A 26,684-nucleotide genomic window follows, 5' to 3' on the forward strand; every position below is an offset into this window, starting at 1 on the left:
AATGTTGGTGTTAGGGGGCACATCCTTATATAAGCAGGAGGATGGGGATGGGAGTGGGTGTAACCAAAAAAGAGATAAAATTCGAAAGTAAATACATAAAAATATCCAATAATAAAATCAAAATTCTTAAACAGTTTTTCTAAAGAAAACTTGGTTTAAGAAGTACACAGAGCATATAATACTGTGTTTCTGAGACTGGTGTTACTCATAATGTGTTGTATCAGTGCATGGGGAGCTCAGGTCTCTATTTCCAGCACTGCAGATTATAAGGCAGAACAATCTTTATTACTTAGATGTTAAAATCATCTACATCAAGAATTATAATATAACAAAAAATATAGGTTTCTGTAAATCCAATAGAGGGGATTCAAAAAGTTCATTTACTGGGTTTTCTACTCACCCATGGTCATTGGTTTCTCCTAAGACCAGTCCAGGCTCTGCTGAAAGGTGAGCATAGTACAAGGGTCCTTTAGCATTTCTGGACAAACCAGTAAGTTTTTATTCAACATTCCAAGAAATGTGAAGCCCCTCCTGGCTTGTTATGTCTTCACAAAGATGGGTAAAAAAAAAAAACCCTTTTATTTGGAAGGATAGGAGAATTCAGCCAGGATCAGCTGATTCAGTGTCCAGAACCTGTATGAGATGCTACCAGATTTTTAGTGTAAGTCATTCTGTCTACAACCTCTGCACACACAATGCACTACCTGTCAAATCAAAAACCAAGGAGTATTTGATCATACTCCATAGTGTTGGACTGTAGTGCCAGGGAACTCTTCGTAATCTCCTAAAACACAGACAGAAGCTAATCTGAAACAAGTTAATCATGGTCTTTATTCTATTCTAGCTATCTCAGGCCCCTCCAACACACCACGTTTACAAGCACAGAATGATTAAATCAAATTTGATATCAGGGCCTACAGGAGGACTCCTTTTCTGATGTTAAAGGGTAACCTTGCCTATCTCTGGTTGATCTGCATTCATCAGGCCAGTGTCAGACTTTGACAAACGTTTTGCATTTTCCAGAAGGCTGAAGTTTTCTCTTTTTATTCTTTCTAGGTTAAAAAAAAACTGTTTCTAGTCATGTCTTGCCTATAATTCGTTTTCAAATGTCCTTCCTCACCACAATTAGAATATCTCCCATTAGGCATGAAGATCCCAGGAGCCAAGCTAGGGAAAAAAAGAGGCCTTTGACTGAAAAAGAGGCCCAGGTTCTGTTTGAGAAGATTGCAAAATACATTGGAGAGAATCTAAAGCTCCTCCTGGACAGACTGGACGGCACCTACTGTTTCCAGCTCCAGAAAGACCAAGTGTGAGTGAGATGAACCCTAAACTGGATGCCAACATATCCAGAATAAGCTAGTGTCCCTGGGGACATGTTTTGGAAAGTTTACTAAGACCCACACATTCTGGTTGCACATTACAACATTGGATTACCTTGCACCCTATGCTAAGTATGGATAAAGCCTGGAGCAAAGCACTCCTTCTTGAATGGAAACCCTGTGTGAAATCCTGTCTGAGTCAAATCACTGAATACACGTCTTGGTACCAGGGAGTAGTGATTTATTCCATGGCAGACATTCCTTTGGGTTTTAGGATAGCAGTGAAGTCTACCCAAGAGTGCAGAAAACTGGACCCCATTGTAGTGGTCATGTTCCATCAAGCAGATATTGGAGAGTACATATTCCAAGAAGAGACATTGATTTACAATACCAGGGAGTAGTGTTTATATTGAATAAGTAGGGAGAGAGTGGGCAACCTTGTCTAGTCTCTGATTTTAGTGGGATTTCTTCAAGATTCTCTCCAGTTAGGCTAATGTTAGCTATTGTTTTACTGTATATGGTTTTACCAAGTTTAGGTATGGACCCTGAGTTCCTTTTTTTTTTTTTTCTGGGACTCTTATCATGAAGGGGTGTTGAATTTTGTCAGATTCTTTCACTGCATCTAATGAAATGATTGTGTGTTTTTTTTTTCCTTGGGGTTTGTTTTTATAGGGGATTACATTGATGCTTTTCTGGATATTGAACCATCCCTGCATACCTGGAATGAAGCCTAATTGACCATGATGAAGGATCGTTTTGATGTGTTCTTGGATTCTGTTTGCAATAATTTTATTGAGTATTTTTGTGTACATATTCCTAAGGGAAATCAGTCTGAAGTCCTGTTTCTTTGTTGGGTCTTTCTGTGGTTCGGTATAAGAGTTATTGTGGCTTCATAGAAGGAATTTGGTAGTGCTCCATCCATTTCATCTTTATGGAATAGATTGGACAGTATTGGACTGAGGTCTTCTATGAAGTTCTGATAGAATTCTGCACTAAATCCATCTGATCCAGGGCATTTTTTTATTGGGAGACTTTAAATGACTGCTACAATTTCCTTAGGAGCTATGGGGTTGTTTAAATTGTCTGTTCCTGATTTAACTTTGGTACCTGGTATTTGTCTACAAAATTGACAATTTCCTTCAGATTTTCAAGTTTTGTTGAATACAGGCATTTGTAGTAGGATCTGATGTTTTTTTGAATTTCCTGATTCTTTTGTTATGTCTCCGTTTTCATTTCTGATTTTGTTAATTTGGACATCCTCTCTGTTCCCTCTGGTTAGTCTGGCTAAGGGTTTATCTATCTTGTTGATTTTCTCCATGAACCAGCTTTTGGCTCTGTTCATTCTTTTTATAGTTCTTATATTTCTACTTGGCTGATTTCAGCACTGAATTTGTTTATTTCCTGCCTTCTACTCCTCCTGTGTGTATTTGCTTCTTTTTGTTCTAGAGCTTTTAGGTGTGCCATCAAGCTGCTGATGTATGCCCTCTCCTATTTCTTTCTGCAGGCACTCAGAGCTATGAGTTTTCCTCTTAGCACAACTTTCATTGTGTCGTATCAGTTTCAGTATGTTGTACCTCATTTTCATTAAATTCTAAGAAGTCTTTCATTTCTTTCTTTATTTCTTCCTTGACCAAGTTATCAGTGAGTAGAACATTGTTCAACCCCCATGTATAAGTGGGCCTTCTTTCCTTATTTTTGTTATTGAAGAACTTTCTTAGTCCCTGGTTGTCTGATAGTATGCATGTGACTATTTCCGTCTTTCTGTATCTGTTCCATCCTGTTTTGTGAATGATTTTATGATCAGTTTTAGAGAAGGCACCATGAGGTGGTGAGAAGAAGGTATATCCTTTTGTTTTAGGATGGAATGTTCTATAAACATCAGTTAAGAGCATTTGGTTCATAACTTCTGTTAGTCTATGTCTCTGCTAAAACTCTGAAAGATATTTTAGGAGATTGACAGCTATGACCTACACCTTGCTGCTAATAGCTAAAACCAGTATTTTTAACAATGACTTCTGTTTAGATTACGATTTTGCTGGAACATTTACAGTTAATCTGGGGCAAGGCAGCATTGTGAATATGCATTTCATACAGCTGTAATATTTCAAAATGGTGTGTAGGGAAAGGGCAGCATTAGGGTCTTGGACACTCTACCTGACATCTATCCTGTGGATGTTTTACTCTTGTCTGATGTCTTGGAACTAGGATTCAACTGGCCTGAAGCAGAGCCTAACTGACTTTCTTTGGAGAAACCTGTTTGCATTGCACTGAGCAGAATAGTTGACCTAACTTATATGTATTAACTGACATGTAAATTTTTCCACCTAATTCATGTGTATTATCTATTTGCAAATAACATTCTTTCAACTTTACTGTATTTATCCTCTTAATTGCCAGTAGCCTTATTGTTCTAATTAAGACTTCAATTCTTGGAAGGAAACAGACCAGATAGAGAGTTCTCTGCACCCAGGTCCCATGGGAGGGAGAGCTAAACCTACAGAGAGGCAGACATGCCTGGGAAACCAGAAGAGACTGCACTCTGCGCACGTCCAGACGCCAGAAGAAAACACCAAACGCCATCTGGATCCCTGGTGCACGGAGGCTCCCGGAAAGAGCGGCGCAGATCTTCTCGGTTGCTGCCACCGCGGAGAGGACTTAGGCAGTACCCCACGAGCACACTTGAGCCTCGGAACTTCAGGTAGGACCAAATTTTCCCCTGCAAGAAACCTGCCTGGTGAACTCAGGACACAGAGGCAAAATTCCTCTAGGACCGGGCACTTCCTGTGTTTACCGGAGGTCCCACACCCGCGGATCTCGGCCCGCAGCAGCTCTCTGCTCCCAAACCCCGTGGGAGAGAGACCTCACTGCCTGGTCAGGTGGGCACTCCTGAGGCTGCAGAGCGGAGGAGACCACCAACACTGCCCACCCCTGCCCACATCCCTGGCCCAAGAGGAAACTGTATAAGGCCTCTGGGTTCCCGTAGAGGAGGGCCCAGGAGCTGCAGGACCCCTGCGCCTGAGACACCGCCGGAACCTGAAGGAAACAGACCAAATAAACAGTTCTCTGCACCAAAATCCCTCGGGAGGGAGAGCTAAACCTACAGAGAGGCAGACACGCCTGGGAGACCGGAGGAGACTGCACTCTGCGCACATCCAGACGCCAGAAGAAAACACCAAACGCCATCTGGAACCCTGGTGCACAGACCCTCCCGGAAAGAGCGGCGCAAATCTTCTCGGTTGCTGCCGCCGCGGAGAGAACTTAGGCAGTACCCCATGAGCACACATGAGCCTCGGAACCTCAGGTAGGACCAACTTTTCCCCTGCAAGTGACCTGCCTGGTGAACTCAAGACACAGGACCACAGGAACAGCTGAAGACCTGTAGAGAGGAAAAACTACATGCCCGAAAGCAGAACACTCTGTCCCCATAACTGGCTGAAAGAAAACAGGAAAACAGGTCTACAGCACTCCTGACACACAGGCTTATAGGACAGTCTAGCCACTGTCAGAAATAGCAGAACATAGTAACACTAGAGATAATCTGATGGCGAGAGGCAAGCGCAGGAACCCAAGCAACAGAAACGAAGACTACATGGCATCATCGGAGCCCAATTCTCCCACCAAAATAAACATGGAATATCCAAACACACCAGAAAAGCAAGATCTAGTTTCAAAATCATATTTGATCATGATGCTGGAGGACTTCAAGAAAGACGTGAAGAACTCCCTTAGAGAACAAGTAGAAGCCTACAGAGAGGAATTGCAAAAATGCCTGAAAGAATTCCAGGAAAACATAAATAAACATGTAGAAACCCATAGAGAGGAGACACAAAAATCCCTGAAAGAATTCCAGGAAAACACAATCAAACAGTTGAAGGAATTAAAAATGGAAATAGAAGCAATCAAGAAAGAACACATGGAAACAACCCTGGATATAGAAAATCAAAAGAAGAGACAAGAAGCTGTAGATAGGAGCTTCACCAACAGAATACAAGAGATGGAAGAGAGAATCTCGGGAGCAGAAGATTCCCTAGAAATCATTGATTCAACTGTCAAAGATAATGTAAAGCGGAAAAAGCTACTGGTCCAAAACATACAGGAAATCCAGGACTCAATGAGAAGATCAAACCTAAGGATAATAGGTATAGAAGAGAGTGAAGACTCCCAGCTCAAAGGACCTGTAAATATCTTCAACAAAATCATAGAAGAAAACTTCCCTAACCTAAAAAAAGAGATACCCATAGGCATACAAGAAGCCTACAGAACTCCAAATAGATTGGACCAGAAAAGAAACACCTCCCGTCACATAATAGTCAAAACACCAAACGCACAAAATAAAGAAAGAATATCAAAAGCAGTAAGGGAAAAAGGTCAAGTAACATATAAAGGCAGACCTATCAGAATCACACCAGACTTGTCGCCAGAAACTATGAAGGCCAGAAGATCCTGGACAGATGTCATACAGACCCTAAGAGAACACAAGTGCCAGCCCAGGTTACTGTATCCTGCAAAACTCTCAATTAACATAGATGGAGAAACCAAGATATTCCATGACAAAACCAAATTTACACAATATCTTTCTACAAATCCAGCACAACAAAGGATAATAAAGGGTAAAGCCCAACATAAGGAGACAAGCTATACCCTAGAAGAAGCAAGAAACTAATCGTCTTGGCAACAAATCAAAGTGAAGAAAAGCACACAAACATAACCTCACATCCAAATATGAATATAACAGGAAGCAATGATCACTATTTCTTAATATCTCTCAACAATGTCCTCAACTCCCCAATAAAAAGACATATATTAACAAACTGGATACGCAACGAGGACCCTGCATTCTGCTGCCTACAGGAAACACACCTCAGAGACAAAGACAGACATTACCTCAGAGTGAAAGGCTGGAAAACAAATTTCCAAGCTAATGGTCAGAAGAAGCAAGCTGGAGTAGCCATTCTAATATCAAATAAAATCAATTTTCAATTAAAAGTCATCAAAAAAGATAAGGAAGGCCACTTCATATTCATCGAAGAAAAAATCCACCAAGATGAACTCTCAATCCTAAATATCTATGCCACAAATACAAGGGCACCTACATACATAAAAGAAACCTTACTAAAGCTCAAAACACACATTGCACCTCACACAATAATAGTGGGAGATTTCAACACCCCACTCTCATCAATGGACAGATCATGGAAACAGAAATTAAACAGAGACGTAGACAGACTAAGAGAAGTCATGAGCCAAATGGACTTAACGGATATTTATAGAACATTCTATCCTAAAGCAAAAGGATATACCTTCTTCTCAGCTCTTCATGGTACTTTCTCCAAAATTGACCATATAGTTGGTCAAAAAACGGGCCTCAACAGGTACAGAAAGATAGAAATAATCCCATGCATGCTATCAGACCACCACGGCCTAAAACTGGTCTTCAATAACAATAAGGGAAGAATGCCCACATATACATGGAAATTGAACAGTGCTCTACTCAATGATAACCTAGTAAAGGAAGAAATAAAGAAAGAAATTAAAAACTTTTTAGAATTTAATGAAAATGAAGGTACAACATACCCAAACTTATGGGACACAATGAAAGCTGTGCTAAGAGGAAAACTCATAGCGCTGTGTGCCTGCAGAAAGAAACAGGAAAGAGCATATGTCAGCAGCTTGACAGCACACCTAAAAGCTCTATAGCAAAAAGAAGCAAATACACCCAGGAGGAGTAGAAGGCAGGAAATAATCAAACTTAGAGCTGAAATCAACCAAGTCGAAACAAAAAGGACCATAGAAAGAATCAACAGAACCAAAAGTTGGTTCTTTGAGAAAATTAACAAGATAGATAAAACTTTAGCCAGACTAACGAGAGGACACAGAGAGTGTGTCCAAATTAACAAAATCAGAAATGAAAAGGGAGACATAACTACAGATTCAGAGGAAATTCAAAAAATCATCAGATATTACTATAAAAGCCTATATTTAACAAAACTTGAAAATCTACAGGAAATGGACAATTTCCTAGACAAATATCAGGTACCGAAGTTAAATCAGGAACAGATAAACCAGTTAAACAACCCCATAACTCCTAAGGAAGTAGAAGCAGTCATTAAAGGTCTCCCAACCAAAAAGAGCCCAGGTCCAGATGGGTTTAGTGCAGAACTCTATCAAACCTTCATAGAAGACCTCATACCAATATTATCCAAACTATTCCACAAAATTGAAACAGATGGAGACCTACCGAATTCCTTCTATGAAGCCACAATTACTCTTATACCTAAACCACACAAAGACCCAACAAAGAAAGAGAACTTCAGACCAATTTCCCTTATGAATATCGACGCAAAAATACTCAATAAAATTCTGGCAAACCGAATTCAAGAGCACATCAAAACAATCATCCACCATGATCAAGTAGGCTTCATCCCAGGCATGCAGGGATGGTTTAATATACGGAAAACCATCAACGTGATCCATTATATAAACAAACTGAAGGAACAAAACCACATGATCATATCATTAGACGCTGAGAAAGCATTTGACAAAATTCAACACCCCTTCATGATAAAAGTCCTGGAAAGAATAGGAATTCAAGGCCCATACCTAAACATAGTGAAAGCCATATACAGCAAACCAGTTGCTAACATTAAACTAAATGGAGAGAAACTTGAAGCAATCCCACTATATTCAGGGACTAGACAAGGCTGCCCACTCTCTCCCTACTTATTCAATATATTTCTTGGAGTTCTAGCCAGAGCAATCAGACAACAAAAGGAGGTCAAGGGGATACAGATCGGAAAAGAAGAAGTCAAAATATCACTATTTGCAGATGATATGATAGTTTATTTAAGTGATCCCAAAGGTTCCACCAGAGAACTACTAAAGCTGATAAACAACTTCAGCAAAGTGGCTGGGTATAAAATTAACTCAAATAAATCAGTAGCCTTCCTCTACACAAAAGAGAAACAAGCCGAGAAAGAAATTAGGGAAACGGCACCCTTCATAATATACCCAAATAATATAAAGTAACTCGTTGTGACTTTAACCAAGCAAGTAAAAGATCTGTACAATAAGAACTTCAAGACACTGAAGAAAGAAATTGAAGAAGACCTCAGAAGATGGAAAGATCTCCCATGCTCATAGATTGGCAGGATTAATATAGTAAAAATGGCCATTTTACCAAAAGTGATCTACAGATTCAATGCAATCCCCATCAAAATACCAATCCAATTCTTCAAAGAGTTAGACAGAATAATTTGCAAATTCATCTGGAATAACAAAAAACCTAGGATAGCTAAAACTATACTCAACAATAAAAGGACTTCAGGGGGAATCACTATCCCTGAACTCAAGCAGTATTACAGAGCAATAGTGATAAAAACTGCATGGTATTGGTACAGAGACAGACAGATAGTCCAATGGAATAGAATTGAAGACCCAGAAATGAACCCACACACCTATGGTCCCTTGATTTTTGACAAAGGAGCCAGAACCATCCAATGGAAAAAAGATAGCATTTTCAGCAAATGGTGCTGGTTCAACTGGAGGTCAACATGTAGAAGAATGCAGATTGATCCATGCTTATCACCCTGTACAAAGCTTACGTCCAAGTGGATCAAGGACCTCCACATCAAACCTGATACACTCAAACTAATAGAAGAAAAACTAGGGAAGCATCTGGAACACATGGGCACTGGAAACAATTTCCTGAACAAAACACCAATGGCTTATGCTCTAAGATCAAGAATCGACAAATGGGATCTCATAAAACTGCAAAGCTTCTGTAAGGCAAAGGACACTGTGGTTAGGACAAATCGGCAACCAACAGATTGGGAAAAGATCTTTACCACTCCTACAACAGATAGAGGCCTTATATCCAAAATATACAAAGAACTCAAGAAGTTAGACCGCAGGGAGACAAATAACCCTATTAAAAAATGGGGTTCAGAGCTAAACAAAGAATTCACAGCTGAGGAATGCCAAATGGCTGAGAAACACCTAAAGAAATGTTCAACATCTTTAGTCATAAGGGAAATGCAAATCAAAACAACCCTGAGATTTCACCTCACACCATTGAGAATGGCTAAGATCAAAAACTCAGGTTGCTCATCCTCGCAGATGCTGGCGAGGATGCGGAGAAAGAGGAACACTCCTCCATTGTTGGTGGGATTGTATACTGGTACAACCATTCTGGAAATCAGTCTGGAGGTTCCTCAGAAAATTGGACATTGAACTGCCTGAGGATCCAGCTATACCTCTCTTGGGCATATACCCAAAAGATGCCCCAACATATAAAAAAGACACGTGCTCCACTATGTTCATTGCAGCCTTATTTATAATAGCCAGAAGATGGAAAGAACCCAGATGCCCTTCAACAGAGGAATGGATACAGAAAATGTGGTACATCTACACAATGGAATATTACTCAGCTATCAAAAACAACGGCATTATGTAATTCGTAGGCAAATGGTTGGAACTGGAAAATATCATCCTGATTGAGCTAACCCAACCACAGAAAGACATACATGGTATGTACTCACTGATAAGTGGCTATTAGCCCAAATTTTGAATTACCCTAGATGCCTAGAACAAATGAAACTCAAGACGGATGATCAAAATATGAATGCTTCACTCCTTCTCTAAAAGGGGAACAAGAATACCCTTGGCAGGGAAGAGAGAGGCAAAGATTAAAACAGAGACTGAAGGAACACCCATTCAGAGCCTGCCCCACATGTGGCCCATACATATACAGCCACCCAATTAGACAAGATGGATGAAGCAAAGAAGTGCAGACCGACAGGAGCCGGATGTAGATCTCTCCTGAGAGACACAGCCAGAATACAGCAAATACAGAGGCGAATGCCAGCAGCAAATCACTGAACTGAGAATAGGACCCCCGTTGAAGGAATCAGAGAAAGAACTGGAAGAGCTTGAAGTGGCTCGAGATCCCATATGTACAACAATGCCAAGCAACCAGAGCTTCGAGGGACTAAGCCACTACCTAAAGTCTATACATGGACTGACCCTGGACTCTGACCTCATAGGTAGCAATGAATATCCTAGTAAGAGCACCAGTGGAAGGGGAAGCCGTGGGTCCTGCTAAGACTGAAACCCCAGTGAACTAGACTGTTGGGGGGAGGGCGGCAATGGGGGGAGGGTTAGGAGCAGAACACCCATAAGGAAGAGGAGGGGTGAGGGGGATGTTTGCCCGGAAACCAAAGAATTATTATTAAGTATTAAATAAATAAAGAAAAACTGAAAAAAAATGACTTCAATTCTTTTATTGAGTTTATTTAAGAGAATGAGAAACCTTGACTTACCTTTGCATTTGTATACTGGCTTTGAGTTTCTCCCCATTTAAGTTGATGTTGATATGGGCTTCTTCTATATTACCATTATTATATTTATCCATATCACCTGTGTGCCAATCTCTGGAGAACTTTTATCATTAAGGGTTTGCTTCTTAAAGACCATGTCCTGATCCAGTTTAATGATCATGTTTTTTGCTTTTTGTTTGCTCCCTTTTGTTTTGCTTTATTTCAGTTAGTTTATGTGGTCAATTAAATTTTATTGATTTTTTTCTATATTGAACCACCCTTATTCACCTTGAGACAAAGCCTACTTAGTTTTTGAAAATGATATTTTTAATGTGTTCTTGCAGTTATTTAATGATTATGTTTGCATGAGTCCATAAGGGAAATTGATATGTGTTTTAGATATCAGTGTAACTGTAATCTGTCATAAAATAGAGTGTGAAATATTCCTTCTCTTTTTATTTTGTGACATGATTTGAGGAGTATATGCCATAATGCCTCTCATAATAGCAGGTGAAAATCATGGGCATTTTTGATGGGGAGACTTTTAATGGCTGCTGCTATACTTTGATGCCTTTGATTTTGTGTACACATAATGAGAAATGAAATGGCAGCTTAGGCATTTTTACTTTGAGTATTAGTGCCCTTACCTAATATGAGTTCAACACACATTCATGCCATTCTGCCCAGGGGATTGACTCTACTATGACCATACTCCTCTAGACTTCTGAACACCCAGATGTACAGGGGAGACAGTTTGTGTCCTAAGTACCATTGACCAGTAATGACCTTTATAATTGGAAGTTGTAGACCCCCTCCCTCCATTTTCAAAAAGACCCTCATATCCCTTAGATCTTTTGGATTCAATCATGTTGACTCATAAACCCACCTGGGATGACTGCCAACAGCAGTTCCAGGTTCTTTTCACAACTGAAGAAAGTGGGAGAATTGTTGGAGAAGCTTGAAAATTGGTTCCGGAGGCAAATAATCTGCACACACAAGTCCAGGCAAATATTGATGCAGCCTTTACTTTGACCATACCCAACTGGGGATTTTAAGGCTGTTGAAGGTAGGGAGAATATATGTGTCTACCACCAGATTCCATTTGCTGAGCCTCAGAGAAGTTTTAATCAAGTTGGCCTATAAATTTACCTACAGTAACCAGGTGAAATAATGAGAGCTCTACAGAATATTTAAAAAGAATTGTTTGACCCATAAGATTTACATTCTCTCAGACACAGAAATGAGAGAAAATTATCAGTGGGAAGCTTGGCTTTTTTTTTTTTTCAACAAACAGCCGCTGATATCTGTCAGGAACTTCAGTGCATGGATTGTTTAGAGGCAAGCAATGTCCTATAACTTTATGTAGGAAGAACTATATGACTGACAGCCTTGTGGTTCAGCTCCATTCCATGCTCTGGGTAAACTTAAAGGAGTAGGGGAAAGCCTAATAGTTTTCTTTGGGCACAGGGCACAAAATTCTGTCTTGAAACAAGCACTGGCACCAATTTCAAATGAAAAAATGGGTACAGGGGCAACAGCCACCAAGACTTATCCGTGTCTAGCCATAGAAAGATTGATTTTGTAATGAGTCAGATTCATTCATGGTTATTTCTGAATGCCAGTACTCCCAGATGGAAAACATTGCTTCACTAAATAGGAGCACAGATACACTTTGACCCAGAGGGAATGAACATGCTGGATATAATGTTTCCCTTTTTGATGGTTTGCATATGCTTGGCCCAGGGAGTGTCACTATTAGAAGGCAAGACCTTGTTGGAGTAAGTGTGTCATTGTGGGTTTGGGCTTGGAGGACCTCCTGCCAGGTGCCTGAGGTTGCTGAGTTTGTTCCAGGCTTCCTTTGGTAAAGATGTCCTCCTACACTATGCCTGCCTGGATATTGTGACACTGCCATGCTCCCTCATTGATGATAATGGACTGAACCTTGGAAACTGTAAGCCAGGTCCAAATAATTGTTGTCCTTTAGAAAGCTTACATTGCTCATGGTGTCTGTTTACAGAAATATGACCCTAACTAGGACAGAAGTTGGTGCCAGGAGCCGGGTATTTTTGTGATAGGCCTGACACATGCTTTTGTTTGGGGGAATGTAGATTTGGAGACTTTGGATTAGGAAAGCCTTATAATGTTTTAAAATGGGGCTTAATGGACCATCTTTGTAGAAATGTGGAAGACTTTGTTACTGAGAGTAATTTGAATTGTTCAGGCCTGGTCCAAGAGGTTTCAGAGGAGAAGAATTTCTGTACCTGCTATGAAGGCTGCTTTTCTGGTATTTTGGTGAAGAATGTGGCTACTTTTTGCTCTTGTCTAAAGTGTCTGCCTGAGGTTAAGGTGAAGAGATTTAGACTCATTTTCTGGAAAAAGAAAGACTCAAAACAGCCTAGTGCAAGGTCTCTTGTATAGTTGCTAAAATTCACTCTTACGAAGAGCATTTTAATAAAAAAAGGAAGTTGAAAAAGGAGAAAACAAAATATGTGATTTGAGTATTTAAGGAACAACAGGAAGTGAATTGGAGCTGAATTCTGTGTTCAAGGATAGTAAATTAAATAAGGAAGTAATGACCTTGGGGCAAGATCCCACCCAGGTAAGTTCACACTCCAGGCAACTTACTACAAACCTTTAATCCTAGGAGGCAAAGACAAGCAGAGCTCTGATTTCAAGGTTAGACTAGAGCAGAGCAAGTTCTAGGTGAGGCAATGTTTAAATACAAGTGTAGTGGTACTCACCTTTAATCCCAGGAGACCAGCATACAGATGTCTAAATTCATGATCAATCTAAAGAGCAATATCCAGGACAACCAAGTTTAGACAGTGAAGCATTTAGAAAAGAGGAAGCTAGTGAGAGTATAATAGAACAAGGGGGCCATGTTCCAGGTCCTGCAAGCAGGAGAACTCAGCATCTTTAGACATATGTCTCTGGCTTTATATTTATGAGTAGAAAAAGACAATTGATGCTGAAGTAATAGTTTCATAGTTTCATAGATATGAGAAACAAAGCTGTAAAAACAAGGTTTTGAGAAATATATCTGGTGGTCAGGATGCCTATGACAAACTTGTGACCTTTCTGAGAGATACTTCTGACATCAGGATGCCAAGTGATATGATATAGTTTTGGTGATCAAGATAATGAGTCAAGAATGACCAGGCCTCACTGATGACGACCAAGCTAATTAGGACAAAACGAAAACACCTGTCCTTCGAAAGACTCCCTAACCCTCCCTATGGTAAATTCAGAGAGCAACACAAGATGTCATCCTGACCCTGCCTGACTATGAAGCTCACCTCCCCCCACCCCCAAGGGTTAGTGCCAACCTAGCCCTTTCCCAGAGATTCACCAAGGCCAGGTGTAGTGCTGGATGATGAAAATATCTAACTGAGGCAAGAACTGCCCTTTGAGCAGGCCAGCCAATACCTGACAAGATCCTTTGTCCTGTGTACCAGCAATGAGAATAAGCAAGCTAACCCTGTTGGTGAAGTGTGCCCTGTGTAATGAATGAAAGTTGTGTGCTTTTTGGGTACAGGGTTGCCTTGCAAGAATAAAGAATTAAACTATCCCCCACTGACCCTGCTATGAGGACAAGTGCACCTCACAGCAAAGAATAACATAACATATTTTGGGAATGTAGCCTGGATATAGCCACCACAAACCATCTGACCTTGATAAGGCCTGACGCAACAGTTCTGAGAAAAACAAGAACTAGGGTCAGCTTGTCTCAGAAGCAGGGTGGCCTAGAGTTGAACTGAGCCCAAGTTAGATCATGTGTGCCAATGTAAACCAACCAGTGAAATTGCTTTGTGTGACTGTTGCCAACTGCCTCTGTAATTTTCCCTATAAATACCTTCCCCTAATTGGGCTCGGGGTCGCCTCCTCTGTCTCCTGTGTGAGATAGGTGTCATCCCAAGAGCTCTGGTTCCTCAAATACTCCTCTTCTTTATTACATCAGGATTGGTTTCTCGTGAGTTCTTGGGGGGTTGTGTTATCTCGAGATTTGAGTGGGGGTCTTCACCACCCAGGTGGACTTTAATTTGGGGGCTCATCCAGGATCTCTCAACCACCCACGACTCTAAAGACCTTCTTGGAGGTAAGGGGGCTCTCCAATTGTGTCTGAGTGTGTGGCCACTGTCTGTGTCTTTCTCTGTTCTGGTTCTGGTTATTATCTGAAAAGTGGTTTGGTTTCGCAGATGCTTTCTGGAGTTGTAAAGCTCAGAAGCTGTGGCTGACAGATGTGTCCAGAGGACTGCAAGCTACAGCCCTGGGGATGCTTCAGAGCAACAGGAGAGCGAGGGATTCCTGGTGGTCTCCTATCCGGTAGAAGAGGATAGTGTGTTCCTCTTGGAAGAGAAACTTCAAAGACCTTTTCTATCTGAAACTGTCTTTGCTGGTGCCTGCAGACTAGGCATGGCAGTTGTAGTCTGGATATTGTGGATATTGTGGTCTCTTTGTGTTGTCTGCTGTTTATCTGTTTAGTGTTTTTTGTGATGATGGGACAGATGGTAATGACCCCCTTAAGCCTGACATTAGATCAGTGGAGTGAAGTTAAGGACAGAGCACTTAATATGTCAGTTGAAGTTAAGAAGGGAAAGTGGCAGACTTTCAGTGTCGGCTGGCCCCCCAAGGGCTCTTTTGACCTGACTATGATTCTTGATGATAAAGCTATTGTTTTTTTCAGGAAAATCCAGGAGCTCACCGGGACCAGCAACCTTATATCTCAGTTTGGCAAAACCTGGTTCAAAATCCCCAGCAGCCTCTGCTCCTCCTAAGACCTATCCTGAGATTGAAAAGACTCCTGAATGGCCATCTCCTCCCTCATATCCCCCATTTTCTCCCCAGTGGCCTCTATTCTCTGCTCCACAGGTAAAAGAAGCATGGAGTAGATGTTCGGTTACAGGTACCTGAAGCCGAAGGGCTTGGAGACCCACAGAGCCTGACTCCACAATAACCATGCCTTTGCACACTTATGGTGTACCCAACCTTTTGAATCCTCCGCCCCTCTGGAGGCAGACACTTCTGGTCCAGCCCAGGGGACATGAAGTCGGCTATCACTCACCCCTGACTCCTCTACTGGCCAGATTCTTGTTTTTGCCTTGAAGGATTATAGACCTCCCCCAGGTCCAGGGAAGGGGATGCAGCCACTTCAGTATTAGCCTTTCTCCTCCTCTGATCTTTATAACTGGAAACTTAATCACGGAACTATTTCTTTTGTTCATCAAAGAGTTTTACTTGGTCCTCTTGGTACTTAACTTAGAAGTTAAAAATAATTTGCTTGAGAAAAATTGTTTTCTGCCAGGGAGTTTTATCTTTCCCTCTTGAACCTCCTCCCCATGGAGAGATGCCCCTCCCTTTGCTGCCCTTGACCAGTCAAGCTGCTGTTGACAGTTGTGTATGAAGGACTCCAGGTTAGTGAGTGACCCTGTCTGAAGCGGGTATTAACAAGAACCTGAAAGCTTTAACTTGGATCCTGAAGAGAAATTCTACCTGTTGCTTAAACATTCACAGCTTCTAAGAAAGGAACAGCACAGAGTAGGGAAGTGTGGGGCTGAGGGTGGCAAGTGCACAGGGAAGCAACCTGCAGGCTGTGCATGGGCAGCAGCCTGAGCCATTGGGAAAGAGTTTCAAGGTGAAGGGGCCACCATCCAGGGATGATGCTTTGACAGCAAAAAGAGAGTGCCTTCAGATAACTTTCTTTGAGAGAGCCTGCCTTCCTCCCCTTATCTGCTGGCCCTATTGCAAGAGAAGAGTCTGTCTCCAACATTAAGTCACCTTCCCTGTTAAGTCATCATTGACATGGAGAGTGCTGAGGGGATCCTATCCCCTCAGCAGCCAGTTCCTGCCCATGTGGTCAAAATGCCCCAGGTTGGGGGGCAAGGAAGCCCATAAAATAGTTTCAAAAAGAATCTACTAAAGCTGTGAAGAACTTTGTTTTGCCAGTCAAAATTTAGATTTCAGGCTTTGGTTATGGCCAAGGTCAGGATTAATGTTTTCTTTTCCATGGGCCTTTAATCCAGTGAGACAGTTTGGTAAAGGGCTGCTACTGAGGTCCTGAATGTCCCAGGTGAACTGGTTACAATTCTTATGTCAGCCACTTGGCATCTAACAGCCAGGACCTAATCATCTCTTCATCATTTTGTTATTAGTTCTTACTAGAAGCCTAGTGTCATTTGGAGGCTGGTTATATTGAGAGGCAAAGCCACCAAGCTGACACTGAAGAGAGATACCCCTTGAGGGAAAATCTAAGTCCTGAGAGACAATCGGTAACAGATCAACTGCCTCTCTGCCTGCCTTTCTGTTTCACAGGCAAAAAGCTTCTGCTTATTTTTACAATGGCCTTTTTGTCCCAAAATGGCCTCCTGGTTTAGCTGTGTGACTAAATGCTATTTGTCCTCTTCAGTGGACCTCTATTCTCTAGATTCTCTTCTTGTTTTGTCACCATCCCACTTGAGATGCCTGTTAGTAACTGTTCCGGGTCTTCTTTACCACCAAGGAAAGACAGAATCCCACTAGAGGCCAGAAAAAATGTTCCAGACATGGATGGAAAACCTTCACTCCTGACTGTTGACTTCCTGAAGGTAGGGAGTGCTCCTGGTCTACCACCAGGCTCCAAGGATAGGTCTCTGAGGGGCTGGAAAATGTCCTACTAATCTGGCTAAGGTAAGAAAAAGATATAAAGAAAAAGTTACAGAAACTTGATGGGTTAAGATAAGTTGCTGAGAGAGTTAGTGTAAGTTGCAGAGAAAGTAAGGTTGAAGTATGGTTCAGGGTCTGAGCACCTAAGTGGACAGCATCTAGTAGCTGTAGAGGAAGATGCAGAAGATATCATAACAGAGAGACTGAGGAAGAGAAAGAGGAAAGAAGGTAAAAAGAGCAGGAAGCTAGGGACAAAAAAGAGACAAAGAGAAGAGGAAGTTAGAGAGCTAAAGAGAGATAAAAGACAGGAGAGGAACATATACTGGCAACAGTAGTTATGGAATCTAGGAAGACATTACCTGGCAACAGAAGAGAATTCCTGGCTAAAGATCAGTGTGCCTACTACAAAGAAAAAGGACACTGGGTCAAGGACTGCCCCAGGAAGAACAAGGGGCCTCTCCAGTGGCCAGAAGGCCTAGAGTGCTGTCTATGAGCAAAAATAGAAGGGAAGCCCATCCAATTGTTTTGTGAATATGGGGGTCCAACACTCTGTGCTCCTATGAGGAAATAGGCTAGTGTCCAGCAAAAGACCTTGAGTACAGGGTACCACCGGCAACAAACAATACTCATGGACTACCCGAAGAACGGTGGACCTTGGCATGGGCCAGATATCCCACTTGTTCCTTGTGATTCCAGACTGCCCCTATGAGTCTGAACCTGGCAACCCTGCTCCGCACTCTGAACTAGACCCCCCCTTCATGACTATTAGCAGGTGCTCGCTAAAGCACAGGGGCGTTATCAAGATCTGACTGAAGAGCCACCAGAGGGGGTAGATGATATCTGGTCCATAGATGGGAGGCAGCTTCTTAGAGAAGGAAAAAGATGGCCTGAGGCAGCAATGGTAGATAGAAACAGAGTCATATGGGCTCAGGCCCTACCAGAAGGCACCTCTACTCTGAGGGTAGAGCTCGCTCCCCTCACCAAAGCTCTTGAGCTGAGAAAGAGACTTAACATCTATGTGGACAGCAGGTATGCCTTTGCTATAGCCCATCAGCAGAGGGGCCTACTGATATCTGAGGGCAAGAAAAAAAGAGCTTCTGGCTATGTTAAGGGTCCTCCATGACACAGCGAGGCTGACGAAGAGACTCTTGTATAACTCAATGGGAAAAAAGATCCTGCTACAAAAGGAGGCAGAGGCCATGATAAAACAAATGCATCAATGGACTCACTTAGGGGTAAGCAAACTCATCCAGATGTTTTCAAAAACTAAATATTATGTCACAGCTGTCAAGTATCTTGTGGAACAGATAGTGCACTGATGTATACCATGCCAAAAGGTAACTGTTTTCAGGAAAGTTGACTCTGGAAGGAGGCTCCATGGGGAACGACCTGGATCCTACTGAGAAGTGGACTTCACAGAGATAAAACCAGGAAAATATGGTTACAAATATCTCCTAGTGTTTATAGATACCTTTTCAGGACTAGGTAGAAGCTTTCCCCACCAAGCAAGAGATGGCCTCGGTAGTCATCAAGAAGATACTGGAAGAAATCTTCCCCCTGTTTGGAGTGCCCAAGGTAATTGGGTCAGGCAGTGGCCCTGCCTTCATTCCCAAGGTAAGCCAGGGTTTGGCCAGGCATTTAGAGGTCGATTAAAAAATTATATTACATCTTCAGACCTCAAAGTCCAGGACAGGTCGGGAGAATAAATAAAATTCTAAAAGAGGCCCTGACCAAATTGACCATGGAGACTGGCACAGACTGGGTGACACTTCTTCCCTCTTGCTCTATTCAGAGCAAGAAATGCCCCTTCCAGATTCAGCCTTACCCATGCCCCCAAAGAGACTACAGAGTTCTGAGCAGGTAAAAAAAGATAAATAGAACTCTAAAAGACACCTTGACAAAATTGGACTTAGAGACGGGTTGGGGGAAGACTGGACTGTCCTCCTTCCTATTGTTCTGTTCCACGTACCGAACACTTCTCACCCTTTTGGCCTAATATCTTATGAGATTATGTATGAGAACCCTCCCTCATTAAGTTGGGCGGGGTCCCTTACCCTGAGGTTTTTCCTAAAATGTGTTTGCTCATTTAAAGTCTTTAGAAACAGTCCAAAGTGGAATTTGGAGCCAAGTGAAGGACGCCTACAAGATGGGAAGTCCAGGGCACCTCACCAATTCCCAGCAGGAGACACAGTCCTGGTCCAGCAACACCAGGCTGAGAATTTATAACTTCACTGGAAAGGACCCTATCTAGTACTGTTAACCACTCCCACTGTTGTTAGGTAGATGGGAATGCTGCATGGGTCCACGCCTCCCATTTGAAGACAGCACCAGATATTCTCAGAAATGAATGGAAGTTAGAAAAGACTGCTAATCCTCTTAAGCTTTATCTCTGCTGTAAGAGCTTATAATCCCCATATCCCTCAGAAACTGATTTGGCAAATTTCCTCCCAGACATGGGAGGTAATATGGTCCATCTCCAAGGTGGTCCCACCATACACATGGTTGCCCACTCTCACCCCTGACATTTGTAAGTTGGTAGCTGGGCTGGACACCTGTGAAACTCCTGACACAGATCCTCAGAGTATGCCCTTAAAAGTCCCAAAGAGATTTTCACCTGGGAGCAGGTTCAGATGCGGAAGTCCAGAAGCAAGTTGCCAATTGGGGAGACTGGGGTTTTAGGTTTGCCCCCGAGATGGCCGAGACTGGGCTACCATCCGACGTTGTGGGTGCTTAGAAAGTTTATACTGTTCTGCTTGGGGATGTCAGACTAATTTCCACACTCCCAGGACCCTTAGTAATTCTCTTGTTACTTTTGACATTTGGACCCTGTATTTTTAATAAGTTTATAGCCTTTATTAGAGAAAGAGTTAGTGCAGTGCAGATTTTAATGCTTTGCCAACAATATCATGCCTCAGAAGACCTTAGGGGAAAAATTGAAGAAGGCCCTGAGTTCTAAGATTAGAACTAGTCACAAGCAGAAGTGAGGAATGAAAGAATAAAAATTTTAAAATATCCCCCACTGACCATGCTGTGAGGACACGTGTATCTCACTGCAAAGAATAACATAACATGTTTTGGGGATGTAGCCTGGCTATAGCCACCACAAACCATCGATAAGGCCTGACTTGAGTCCTGAGAAAAACAAGAACTAGGGGCAGCTTGTCCCAGAAGCAGGGTGGCCTAGAGTTGAACTGAGCCCAAGTTAGATCATGTGTGCCAACGTAAACCAACCAAAGAAATTGCTTTGTGTGACTGTTGCCAACTGCCTCTGTAATTTTCCCTATAAATACCTTCCCCTAATTGGGCTCGGGGTCGACTCCTTTGTCTAATGTGTGAGATACATGTCGTCCCCAGAGCTCTGGTTCCTCAATTACACCTCTTGTTTATTACATCAACACAGGTTTCTCCTTAGTTTTGGGGGGTTTCTGTCGTCTCGAGATTTGAGTGAGGTTCTTTCCCATCCTAGTGGTCATTTAACCTCTCCCTGTGTGGAAGAGCAACCCCACCAATGTGATTTAAAAACCTTATACCTTCAGGCTATTGCATCAGTCACTTTGTCAATCAGTGCTCTGTGGGTGGCGCTCCTGAGGTAAGGCCACTATGGGTTCTTACATCATTATGGTATGTTGGCCAGGAATCATGCTCCCCCAGACCACAATTGGGGAAGAGATCAGAGATAAGCTCAAGCAAATCTGTAGTCTGTGGGCTGCACTCCTGTATTAAGGCCACTTTGGTGTCTTACAAAAGAACAAGAGTTCAAATTGTTCCCTTTCCAGTCACATTTCTAAGCCTTTCTTTATCTTCAGATGATCCTTGAAAAATTCCTTGAGGTTTGGACAAAAAAAAAGAACCCAATAGGACGTGCCCATCATAAGACCTCAGTTCTAGTCCAGTTGAAGGCTGAGGCTACCCCAGTCTGGACCAGGAAATACCCAATGTCCAGAGAAGGTAGAACAGGAATTCACATGTCAACGATGAACTGGAGATATGACTTGCTACTGGGGCTAAGCCAGCTGGGTAAACAAGCATCTGCTAAAAAAGCCTAGTCCTGTCAGCTTGAAGTCACTTCCCCCCCACCATGTTTATTAACTTGAGTATTTCTTATTTACATTTCGATTGTTATTCCCCTTTCTGGTTTCCAGGCCAACATCCCCCTAACTCCTACCCCCCCCTTCTAGATGAGTGTTCCCCTCCCAATCCTCCCCCCATTACTGCCCTCCACCCAACAATAACATTCACTGGGGGTTCAGTCTTGGCAGGAGCAAGGGCTTCCCCTTCCACTGGTGCTCTTACTAGGTTATTCATTGCTACCTATGAGGTTGGAGCCCAGGGTCAGTCCATGTACAGTCTTTGGGTAGTGGCTTAGTCCCCGGAAGCTCTGGTTGGTTGGCATTGATTTTCATATGGAGTCTCAAGCTCCTTCAAGCTCTTCCAGTCCTTTCTCTGATTCCTTCAACGGGGGTCCCATTCTCAGTTCAGTGATTTAATGATGGCATTCGCCTATGTATTTGCTGTATTCTGTCTGTGTCTCTCAGGAGAGATCTACATCCAGTTCCTATCGGCCTGCACTTCTTTGCTTCATTCATTTTATCTAGTTTCGTGACTGGATATTTTATGTATTTACATTTCCAATGTTATCCCCTTTCCCCTCTGTACTATACTGCCTCCCCCTTCACCCTTCTACGAGGATGTGCCCATTCCCATCCACCTACACAAAGTTCAACACCCTGGGGAATCAAGCCTTCACAGGACGAAGGGATTTTCCTCTCATTGAAGCTGGACAATGCCATACTCTTCCACTTATGTGGCTTGAGTCATGGGTCCCTCTATATGTATTCTTTGTTTGGTGATTTAGTCACTGGGACATCTGGTGACATTTGTTGGATTGATATTGTTGTTCTTCCTATGGTATTGCAAACCCCTTCAGCTCCTGCAGTCTTTTCTCTAACTTCTCCATTGATGTTCCTATGATGTGCAATGATTAGCTGCAAGCACCCTCATCTGTATCAGTAGGGCTCTGGTAGAGCCTCTCAGGAGACACCCATATGTGGCTCCTGTCAGAAAGCAGTTCTTGGCATCAGCAATAGTGACTAGGTTTGGCAGAAGCATATGGGATGAATCATCAGGTGGTGCAGTCTCTGGATGAACTTTCCTTAAGTCTTTGTCTCTGTTCTTCCTCCTATGAGTATTTTGTTATCTTTTTTAGAAGAAATGAAGCATTCAAATTTTGGTTTTCCTTCTTCTTGGGCTTCATTCTTCTACATACAGCCATCCAGGAAATTTTGATAGACATTGCATTGAATCTCTTTATCACTTGTGGTAGGATATCTGTTATTTTATTATGTTAATTCAACTGATTCATAAACATAACAGAACTTTTTGTCATCTGACCCATTCAATTTGTTCAAAGACTTGAATTTTTTATCATAGAATGCTGAATTACAAATCCAGCTTGGATTTCATGATCATAGTTTAATGCAATTTCGTCTAGCAGCTTTAAATGCTTGAGATAAAATTGAAGAGTCCAGAGAGAGGTCTGTGTCACATACTATAATTATACAGGGTCCAAAGGAAGTCTTCCCTGAATTTTTGCAAAGATTGACTTCAGCAACAATAGAATAATATCAGATTCAAAAGTCAGAAAAAGACTAATTAAATTTTTGAAAATTGAAATTCAGATTGAAGAGGGTGATTAGACATTTAAAGGCAAGATCAGGCCCAATAGATGAATAAATTAGAGATACAGCTGCTATTGAATCTCACGTTTATAGTGATAATATGATAGAAGTTATTTCTAAAGGTATCATGAAAAATCAAAATGGCAGATATTTTTAAACCATTAAAATTTATTAAACTTCATATATAAAACCACAGGCATGGCACACTATCCTTAAAGTCCACTGTGCTATTATCATCCTGGAAAAGTGGTATCGCAGTTAACAGTAAGATTACCCCTGTTCTCACTGAAGTGTCTGAGAAGCTGTCACTCAGAACAAGTCTCCTGATTCAAACAAACATGATGCAGATACAAAATAGAAACACTCTATTTGTTCACACAAACAGTCACAGGTTCTGGTTTGCATGTTTTAGATTTTTAAGAAAAATCTAAGTAGCCCAAGATAGCCTTGAACTTGCCAAATAGCCTGAGCTGGCCTTACCTTTGTTATCCACCTGAATTTGATTCTAGAGTTCCAGAAACCCTATTTTTGAGCCATTTCTGTTGATAAGAATCCAAGCTGCATATCTCAGTGTTATCCTGATTTAGCATGAAGGCTAGCACATAGGAAAGCTAAGTCCTCTCACACAGCAAAATGTTCTTGGGATGACTATTGTAAATCAATGTCTCTTCTTGGCATACGTACTTTCCAATATCTGCTTGATGGAACATGACCACTACAATGGGGTCCACTTTTCTGCACTCTTGGGTAGACTTCACTGCTATCCTAAAAGCCAAAGGAATGTCTGCCATGGAATAAACCACTACTCCCTGGTACTGAGCCGTGTATTCAGTGATTCAACTCAGACAGGATTTCACACCAGGTTTCCATACAAGAAGGATTGCTCTGCTCCAGTTTGGTCCATACTTGGCATAGTGTACAAGGTGTTTTAATGTGCAACCAGAAAGTGTGGGTCTTAGTAAACTTTCCAAAACATGTCCCCAGGGACACTAGCTTATTCTGGATATGTTGGCATCCAGTTTAGGGCTCATCTCACTCAGATAATACACTTGGTCTTTGTGGAGCTGGAAAAAGTAGGTGCCGTCCAGTCTGTCCAGTAGGAGTTGTAGATTCTCTCCAATGTATTTTGAAATCTTCTCAAACAGAACCCGGGCCTCTTTTTCAATCAAAGGCTTCTTTTTCCCCTAGCTTGTCTCCCGGGATCTTCATCCCTAATGGGAGATATTCTAATTGTGGTAAGGAAGGTAATTTGAAAACGGATTATAGGCAAGACATGACTAGAAATAATTTTTTAACCTAGAAACAATACAAAGAGAAAACTTCAGCCTTCTGGAAAATGCAAAAAGTGTGTCAAAGTCTGCCACTGGACTGATGAATGCAGATCAACAAGGGATAGGCAAGGTTACCTTTAACATCAGAAAAGGAGTCCTCCTGTAGGCCCTGATATCAAATTTGATATAATCATTCTGTGCCAGTAAATGTGATGTGTTAGAGGGGCCTGCGTTAGCTAGAATAGAATAAAGACCCTGATTTAACTTGTTTCAGATTAGCTTCTGTCCATGTTTTAGGAGATTACGAAGAGTTCCCTGGCACTACACTCCAACACTATGGATTATGATCAAATACTCCTTGGTTTCTGATTTGACAGGTAGTGCATTGTGTGTGCAGAGGTTGCAGACTGACTTACACTAAAAATCTGGTAGCATCTCATAAATGTTCTGGACACTGAATCAGCTGATCCTGGCTGAATTCTCCTATTTTTCCAAATAGAAGGTTTTTTTACCCATCATTGTGAAGACATAACAAGCCAGGTGGGGCTTCACATTTCTTGGAATGTTGATTAAAAACTTACTGGTTTGTCCAGAAATGCTAAAGGACCCTTGTACTATGCTCACTTTGCAGCAGAGCCTGCACTGGTCTTAGGGAGAAACCAATGACCATGGGAGAATAGAAAGCCCAATAAATGAACTTTTTGAATCCCCTCTATTGGATTTACAGAAACCTACATTTTTTTTGTTATATTACAATTTTTGATGTAGATGATTTTGACCTCTACCTAATAATGATTGCTCTGTCTTATACTCTGCAGTGCTGGGATTAGAGACCTCAGCTGCCCCATGTACTGATATAACAAATTATAAGTGACATCAGTCTCAGAAACACAGTAATATATGCTCTGTGTCCTTCTTGACCTAAGATTTCTTTAGAAAAACTGGTTAAGAATTTTTATTTTATTTCATGTATTTACTTTTCAAACTTTATCTCCTTTTTGGTTACCCCCACTCCCATCCCCATCCTCATGCTCATATAAGGATGTGCCCCCTAACACCAACATTTCTCTACTGGCTTCATGCCCTGGCATTCTTCTACACTAGGGAATCCAGCCTTCACAGGACCAAAGGCTTCTCCTCCCACTGTTGGCAGATAAGGCCATCCTCTGCTACATATGCTGCTGGAGTCATGGGTCCCTCCTGTGTACTCTTTGGTTTGGTTTCGTCCCTAGGAGCTCTGAGTTCTCTGGTTAGATGATATTGTTTTTCTACCTATGGTTTTCCAAACCCCTTCAGCTCCTTCAGTCCTTTCTCTAACTCTACCATTGGGGCCCCATGCTTAGCTGCATGCATTCCCATTGTATCTGTAAAGCTCTGGAATAGCATCTTCAGGAGACATCAATATCAGGCTCCTGTCAGCAAGCACTTCTTGGCCTCTGCAATGTACTTGGTTATGGAAATGTACCACAGTTTCAGAATCCATTCCTCTGTTGAAGAACAATTGAGTGCTTTCTAGCTGCTGGCTATTAAAAGTAAGGCTTCTGGGAATATAATGGTGCATATATCCTTGTTATATTGGGGGAAAGTACTATGTCCAATTCAGATGAACTGCCAGATTGATATCTGCATGATTATATCAGTTTGTAATCCCCCAATAATGGAGAAGTAGTCCTCTTTCTTCACATCCTTGCCAGCATCTACTATCACCTGAGTTTTTAATTTTAGCCATTCTGACTTTTGTGACTCAAGGTTGTTTTAATTTACATTTTCCTGATGACTAAGGATGTTGAATATCTCTTTTAAGAGCTTCCCGGCCATTAAATATTCCAAAGTTGAGAATTCTTTGTTCAGCTCTGTACCCCATTTTTAATAGGGTTATTTGATTCTCTGGAGTCTAACTTCTTGAGTTCTTTGTGTATTTAGTATATTAGCCCTCTATTGCATGTGAGATCTGTAATGATCTTTTCCAATCTGTTGGTTGCGATATTTTCCTATTGACAGTATCCTTTACCTTACAGGAGCTTAGCAATTTTGAGAGGTCACATTCATCTACTTTTGATCCTAGAGCATATGCCATTGGTGTTCTGTTCAGGAAAATTTCCCCTGTGCCCATGTGTTTGATGCTCTTCCCCACTATCTCTTCTGTTAGTTTCAGTATATCTGGTTTTATTTGGAAGTTATTGATCCTCTAGGACTAGAGCTTTGTACCAGGCAATAAGAATGGATCAATTTGCATTCTTTTACATGCTGACTGACAGTTGAACCAGTACCATTTATTGAAAATACTGTCATTTTTCCCCTGGATTCTTTTAGCTATTTTGTCAAAGGTAAAGCGACCATAGGTATGTGGGTTCATTTCTGGGTCTTCAATTTTATTCCACTGATCTACATGCCTGACTCTGTACGAATACCATACAGTTTTATCACTGTTGCTCTGTAATACAGCTTGAGGTCAGGGATGGT

At 41.8% G+C, this 26,684-nt stretch overlaps 1 long non-coding RNA gene and 2 pseudogenes across 1 annotated transcript; 2 read left to right on the top strand and 1 right to left on the bottom strand.

The window, feature by feature from the left end:
- The first annotated feature begins 1,106 nt into the window (after positions 1-1,106).
- Nip7-ps6 (nucleolar pre-rRNA processing protein NIP7, pseudogene 6) lies at positions 1,107-1,720 on the top strand (annotated as a pseudogene).
- A 12,610-nt stretch (positions 1,721-14,330) lies between these two features.
- Positions 14,331-21,140, top strand: LOC134485645 (uncharacterized). The gene is made up of 2 exons (XR_010063864.1): positions 14,331-14,729; positions 14,830-21,140. It is a non-coding gene; the product is annotated as an uncharacterized LOC134485645 (long non-coding RNA).
- A 2,421-nt stretch (positions 21,141-23,561) lies between these two features.
- Positions 23,562-25,285, bottom strand: Nip7-ps5 (nucleolar pre-rRNA processing protein NIP7, pseudogene 5; annotated as a pseudogene).
- Positions 25,286-26,684: the final 1,399 nt, after the last annotated feature.

This window comes from Rattus norvegicus, chromosome 2 (genome assembly GCF_036323735.1).
Source record: "Rattus norvegicus strain BN/NHsdMcwi chromosome 2, GRCr8, whole genome shotgun sequence".
Lineage (NCBI taxonomy): Eukaryota > Metazoa > Chordata > Mammalia > Rodentia > Muridae > Rattus > Rattus norvegicus.